This window comes from Equus przewalskii, chromosome 7 (genome assembly GCF_037783145.1).
Source record: "Equus przewalskii isolate Varuska chromosome 7, EquPr2, whole genome shotgun sequence".
In the NCBI taxonomy this organism is placed as follows: domain Eukaryota; kingdom Metazoa; phylum Chordata; class Mammalia; order Perissodactyla; family Equidae; genus Equus; species Equus przewalskii.
Genome location: NC_091837.1, coordinates 2,464,476 through 2,470,776, shown reverse-complemented (window position 1 = coordinate 2,470,776; position 6,301 = coordinate 2,464,476). Strand labels below are relative to the sequence as shown.

The 6,301-nt window shown below is 42.5% G+C and overlaps 1 long non-coding RNA gene across 2 annotated transcripts; it reads left to right on the top strand.

Moving 5' to 3' along the window:
- The first annotated feature begins 8 nt into the window (after positions 1–8).
- Positions 9–4,957, top strand: LOC139084642 (uncharacterized). 2 transcript variants are annotated; one of them, XR_011542168.1, is made up of 4 exons: positions 9–690; positions 2,801–2,922; positions 3,788–4,401; positions 4,826–4,957. It is a non-coding gene; the product is annotated as an uncharacterized lncRNA (long non-coding RNA). The 2 variants fall into 2 exon arrangements; XR_011542169.1 differs by lacking the exon at positions 3,788–4,401.
- The last annotated feature ends 1,344 nt before the right edge of the window (positions 4,958–6,301 follow it).

Sequence of the window (6,301 nt, the reverse complement as noted above, 5' to 3'; positions counted from 1 at the left end):
ATCTTTCAGGGGCCAGCAGGGGACACAATCTCATGTCATACATCATCATAATTTAATGTTGGCACTGAAAACTGAAGCCAGGAAGGGGTATCGCCTCTCCTCAGAATTCTTAAACAGCATCCAAGCTGTGGGGGACCCCATTCACCAGCACTTGCTTGTCAGGTCTTGACCTCAAGAAATTGGGCAGAAATCCAAAGGCTCTGGACTCAAGGGATGGGATTTGACCTCTGGCTTGGCTGCCTGTCTTGTACAACCTTGAGCAAATCAATTCACCACTGGGGTCCTTGCTTTGTTCATATCAAAACAGGAACCACTGCCCTACTGACCTCATAGAATTTTCCAGCAGATGAATAATAGTACTGATGGCTAACAGTTACTGCACAGTCACTACAGACCGGTATTTTGCAGGCATCATCGCATTTAATACTCACGGCAATCATGCTGGCCACGTACTTATATTATCCTTATTTTATAGATTGGAAAACAGCTCCAGAGGAAGGATATCGTTTGTTTGAGGTCACCCGGTTTGCGAAGATGAAGTCAGAATTTAGAGCCCATGTTGTTCACCGATGAGTTACGTCACTAACCACGTTCCAAAGTGATGCTAGATGGAAAGAATGCTGGTGCTTCAGAGTCCTGGGGCAACCTTGAGAAGCTGCAGAGGAGTGGATGACCACGAGGTGGGGCTTGGTATTTATCACTGGGTGGATATGCAAGCTGAGGGGGTTTGGAGAAGAAAGATGCAGAGAGAAATGAGCTTGACTGGGGAAAACGAGCAGAGAGGGAGAAGAGAGAGTTGGGGCAGCTGCCAAAAGGAATGGAAATCTAGGAAGACAGAGCTACTCGAAGGGGATTTTGAAGAAGCTTTGCTCTCAGGTGTACTTTGTGATAGCTATTCTCTGGCCTCCACTAAACCTTCAGGAAAATCCCTACTTTTCCTCAATGCCTTTAGAGGTGGATCCAGGGTTACTCATTGTACTGCTCACGGATGGCAGTGCTTCATTTTCATATTCCCACCTGCCTCAATACTTGTTATCCTACTGTTTCAAGATAGGAAAACCAACTCCTATCATAACCCCTAATGGGTTCTATCTGGTATCTCCTACGGGACTTAAGGGTAGTAATACTCTACAAAAATCAGTTGGTTTTCTAATTAACAACAAAGAACAAGATTAAGAGGATATTAAGAAAGCAGTTCCATTTCCAAAAGCATCAAAAATAATAAAATAGAAAAGGCTGTAAACTGAAAAATACAAACATTACTGAAAAAAACGAATTTAAATAAGTGAAAGGGCAGCCATGTTCACGGACTGGATGACAATACTGCGCAGGTATCCATCAATACCACCCACAGCGATCTCCACATTCAATGCCATCTCATTCAGTGCTCACCTCCCTCAGGTCAATCCACAACGTCTCCTGCTCTTCCCTGTGGTTCCTTGGTTGGGAAAGTACTGGATAAACATCTGTTCTTTTGGATTCAGATCCTAGACACCTAACACTCAATAATTCCATGGAGCTCTTAAAAAAATCTTGATTAGGGCCCAGTACATTACAGTCACAGGCTGTGAGAGTTTTTAGTACAGCAATGGGAGAAGAGCCCTAAAATAGGGAGGAGGTTCCATTGTAGTAACGTTCCTGTTCTATCAGCCCTCACACTGAGTAAAACTACAGAACTTGATTAAAAATATATTAGCTACATCAAACAGTCATATAAAGTAAGGAATTTATATTTATTTTAAACTAATATGCGTATTATAAAATTACATATAAAAACATAAATATATGTAATGTATTATATGGAGAGAACTTCGTATGTAAAATGCATTATAATGTATGAAATGCTACATATTGCATATTATGTGTTACATGTTGCATCTTATATATGTTGTATATTATATGTTACATATAGAGAGAGAGAAAAAGAAGAGAGGATGTAGGGCAATTTCATTTTCCGATTCTAGGAAAATAATGAAACCCAAACCATCAGGAACGGTATCACTTGAGCAGAGCATAGGTGCAAGTACCATCCGTGTTATATGCAGAAACATTCACCTTGACCCCAGGGGGCATCTGGGCTGAGACTAGATGACTGAAATCTCTGGGCGATGGTGAACACAGAATTGGGGGACAGCAGATATGAAGACGCACTGAGCCACATGCCAGACGCCCCAAGCGCAGAGAGAGCTTGTGAGCTTCTAGCGGTGGAGACTTGACACACTGCGGGAGAGGAAAATGAAGTTACTGGACCCACTGAAACGGGACTCATTGATCCTCTAGCCCATGGTGGGCAGTGTGCATCAGCGTGGTCCTTCAGAGGTAAACAGCACAGCCCAGGGAAAGCTCTGACCTGGGTCAAGCAGCATCACCCAACAGCCACCAGGGGGAGCTCCTCCCTGCACTTTCCTGCTCTGTGAAGGGCCCCTGAGCCCCGGGTTCTTCTCCCATATCCAGCTTCCCAATCCCTCCATTCACCACTGGCTCCACACCTTCCCTATAGGAAGGAATGATTCTGACCCATGATGCCTTGAGAGTGTCTGAGACAGTTTCTGGGGTTGGGTGAGGGCTCCCTGCAGAGGTCAGGGGTCCTGGCTCATTACTATGGCCTCCCAACTTATTCGTGATGGAATATATAATAAATGCGTTAGCTCTAAAAATGTCCTAATTTTAGTAGCTATTTATAAGTAGTATGTCATTAGTCATTTATTTCTATATTTTACAGTGACTTATGAAAGCTGATATTATTTGTGTTTTTCAGATAATTCAATTATTTTTTCTAATTCTTCCTTTTCCTCTTAAGTTTTAGATGCTCCTTCTCTTCAAATTTCGTGCTCATCAAAGTACATATTTTTCTGCACTGTATCAAAGAATCCTTTGTTTAATAGAAGACACAGAATAATTCAGTATGGACCTTTGTCTGAGGTGAGTTGGGGCTCTCAAATACAGATGACGGGAAAGGAAACAATAACCCTGCACATTTTATGAAACGATGTGCTAGCAATCCTGGAATGAACATAAAATCATATTTGATTTCACGCTGTGAGAACGCCAATGTGGTGGTTAAATTGCAAAGATTACTGGAGAAGTTTTGTCTTCCTCCTGCTCCTCTCTAATTCCAAATCCCCTCAGCTGCTCTGCCCGTTCCTTCTGCCCCAGATAGCACTGCTGAGGGAAAAGGGCATTTAAAATGCTGCATAATGTTCACACCAACTCGGTCAGACTCATTTCAGTGTCATTCTTTACATAATACGATAAATAATATTCTTCTCATGATTCATTCCAGAGACATTGACGAACTCCACACAATGAAATGCCTAGAGAGACAGTAACATAGGGACACAGGAAGTACTAATTTGCAGTCTCCTGTACAACTAAGACTGAACAAATGTCACAGAGGACAGGCAATGACCTTGGTGGTGGTCAATAGGGGGACTGCCTTATAACCATTTATTAAGCTCTGCCCGTATTTTGGTGCATATTTTCAAATTTATTTTGCGTATATTTTTAAAGCATTTGTAATATATAAATATTGTTTTATGTAAAAACCCCAACAGAACCTGTCTCAGACCTGGTCAGTATCAGGATTCAAGTTACTGGGAGTTGTTCACTTGGTGAATTTAGAAAATCAGATGGCAATTATTTGTTCTCTGGCCAGAGTTTCATTTGTCATCTGAGAGAGAGAGGCTGCATGGGGCTCACTCCATTTGGCCCAAACAGAAGTCTGCAGTCGCTTGTCAAATAAATGTCTTTATGTTGTTGCATATGCAAAATACCCTTCTCTTTTCAGGCTGAGTAATATTTCTTGGCATTATCTTTATCTATTCATCTGTCGATGGACACTAAGCTGTTTCCATATCTTGGCTCTTGTGAACAAGGCTGCAGTCAACACAAGAATGCAGATGTCTCTTTGAGATTCTGATGTCAATTCTGGTGGATATATACCCCAAAGTGGGATCGCTGGATTGTGCTGAGTGAAATAAGCCAGTCACAGAAGGACAAATATTGTGTGATTCCACTTATGCGAGCTATCTGAAACGGTTCAACTCACTATAGTTGACAACACTGCATTGTGTCATTGAAATTTGCGAAGAGAGAACTTAAATATGCTCGCAAGAAAAAGAAAGAGAAGAAAAGAGAAACCTGTGTGGTGACGGATGTGTTATTTATCCTGATGAGGGGAATCCTTTTGCAATGTATCAAATCATGTCATTGTAAAGAGATAACACGTTTATTTGGCAGTGATGCCCTATTAAAACTGGAAAAATACCCCCCAAACCAAAAAAGAAGAAAAAAATGTCAAACTCACAGAAACAGAGGAGAATGGTGATTGCCAGGAGCTGGGGGAAGAGGAAAGAGGGAGCTGCTGTCCGACAGGCACAAAGTTTCAGTCGTGCAAGATGAGTAAGTTCTAGAGAGCTGCTCACAGCCCTGTGCCCAGAGTTCCCAGTACTGCAGTGTGCGCTTATGACTTGGTTAAGTGGGCCGACCATAGGGTAAGGGTTCTTACCACAATAAAAAAAAAAAACTGGGCAATTTCTGGTGATCACAAAATGCTTAGAGTATATAACTGAAGGAGTAGTACATGAAATATCAAACTTCAAAATTAGATAATTTCGAAGAAATGAAAACTAGAATTGTTTGACATTGAAAGAATTAATATCTCACTAAATGTATTCTCTGAAAAAGATGTACAGTGTTTATAAATGCAGCGTTGAGAGGATCTGACGGGGTGACATTTTAATAAACTACTTGACGTTTAGTGGATACTCAATAAATGTTCGTTCTCCTTTCATTTCTGGTAACTTTGGACCCAATTCCTTCCCAGAGGCATCAGAAGAGATCACATCCATGTGCTTAGAGAACGTCACGTGTGCTCTGCGTCCTCCACGTAGGCAGGGCGGGATGGCTGAAGTGGGCTGGAGTCCCCACAGGTAGGTGTGTCCCTGATCAAACCTTAGCACGTCAGGTTCTAGTAAAATAGTTTCTCCTTAGAGCAGACTTTTTAAGAACAGAATGCTCTAGCATATTTCAAAATTGTTCATTTTTTCTTTCCTCTGTGAGAAGCACAATATTTTTTCTCAGACATTCACTGTAAGAAGCAGGTCCAGCTGCTGGAGGCAAAACTCACAAAAGTTTGGGCCCCTGTGACCAGGTCCTCCTGGAGTTTTAACTCTCTGAGGGTCCACACTTGTCCACACTGGGCCTCCTGCAGATTGTCCATTACAGGTTAGGCTTCCCTGCCCCAGCACTGGTCCCCTCGGGGGCTCAGTTGTGATTCTCTGCGTTCACCTGTGAGTCTCCCCAATCTGGGGGCGGCAATTTGCCCTATGACCTCACTGCTCTTATGAACCTAAGAACAGCTGGAGCCTTTTCAGTTTGTTCAGCTGTTTAGTGTTTGGGGATGGAGTGGAGACTTCCAGGCTCCTAACATCATGGACCAGAAGCCAGAAGTCAAGCCAACACCTTATTTGTTTTATTTATAGCTCTTCTAATTAATACGGACTGGACATATAATAAAGGGTCCATATTTGAAATGCATAATTTGATACCTTTTGACAATTTATACCCCTTTGAAAACATCAGCACAATCAAGAGAGTGAACATTTCCACCCTGGCACAGTCTCCTCAGGCCCCTTGGGATCCCTCTCTCACCCCATCCCGTCATTTCCTCCTCAGGCAGCAACGGATGTGCTTCCTCTCATTGTGGTGGGTTTGCATTTTCTCAGATGCATAAATGGAGTCACACAGTGTCACCCTTGTATGACCCAGTTCTTTCACTCAGTGCACTGCTTTTGAGATTCTTGAAGATTGTAGCTGAGTTGCGCTCAAACACATGGAGGATGCACTATGAACTTTGGGGACAGAGGGGCTTTCCCATCGTGGGCACCTCCTCTATTATTAAGTGACATTGTAAATGCATATTCTCCACTTGCGCTGGTATAGAGATTAATAGAATCCACTCAGGACTCTATAAGGTACTCATACTATTTCTTGGGCTGCTTGAAGCTTCTCATCCTCTAGGGACTGTGGCTTCTGCGCCTGCTGGATGCTCAGCCCTGCCGGCATTTGTGTTGTTATTTTCTCATCTTCCCCAGTAGTGAGTAGAATGCTTTATTATTTCCGGCTTAGAATGAGTAATGCATAATCACAATGCCAAATCAATTTATAAAAGTACGCCCCCTTTGCATCCTTTCTCGTGGGCCACTGGTTTCTCAGTAGAAGAGGCTAATGATGCTGATATATGTGCACCCAGAGAAATATTTTTCATTGACTGCAAGTTGCTTTGTTTTGTTTTTTATGT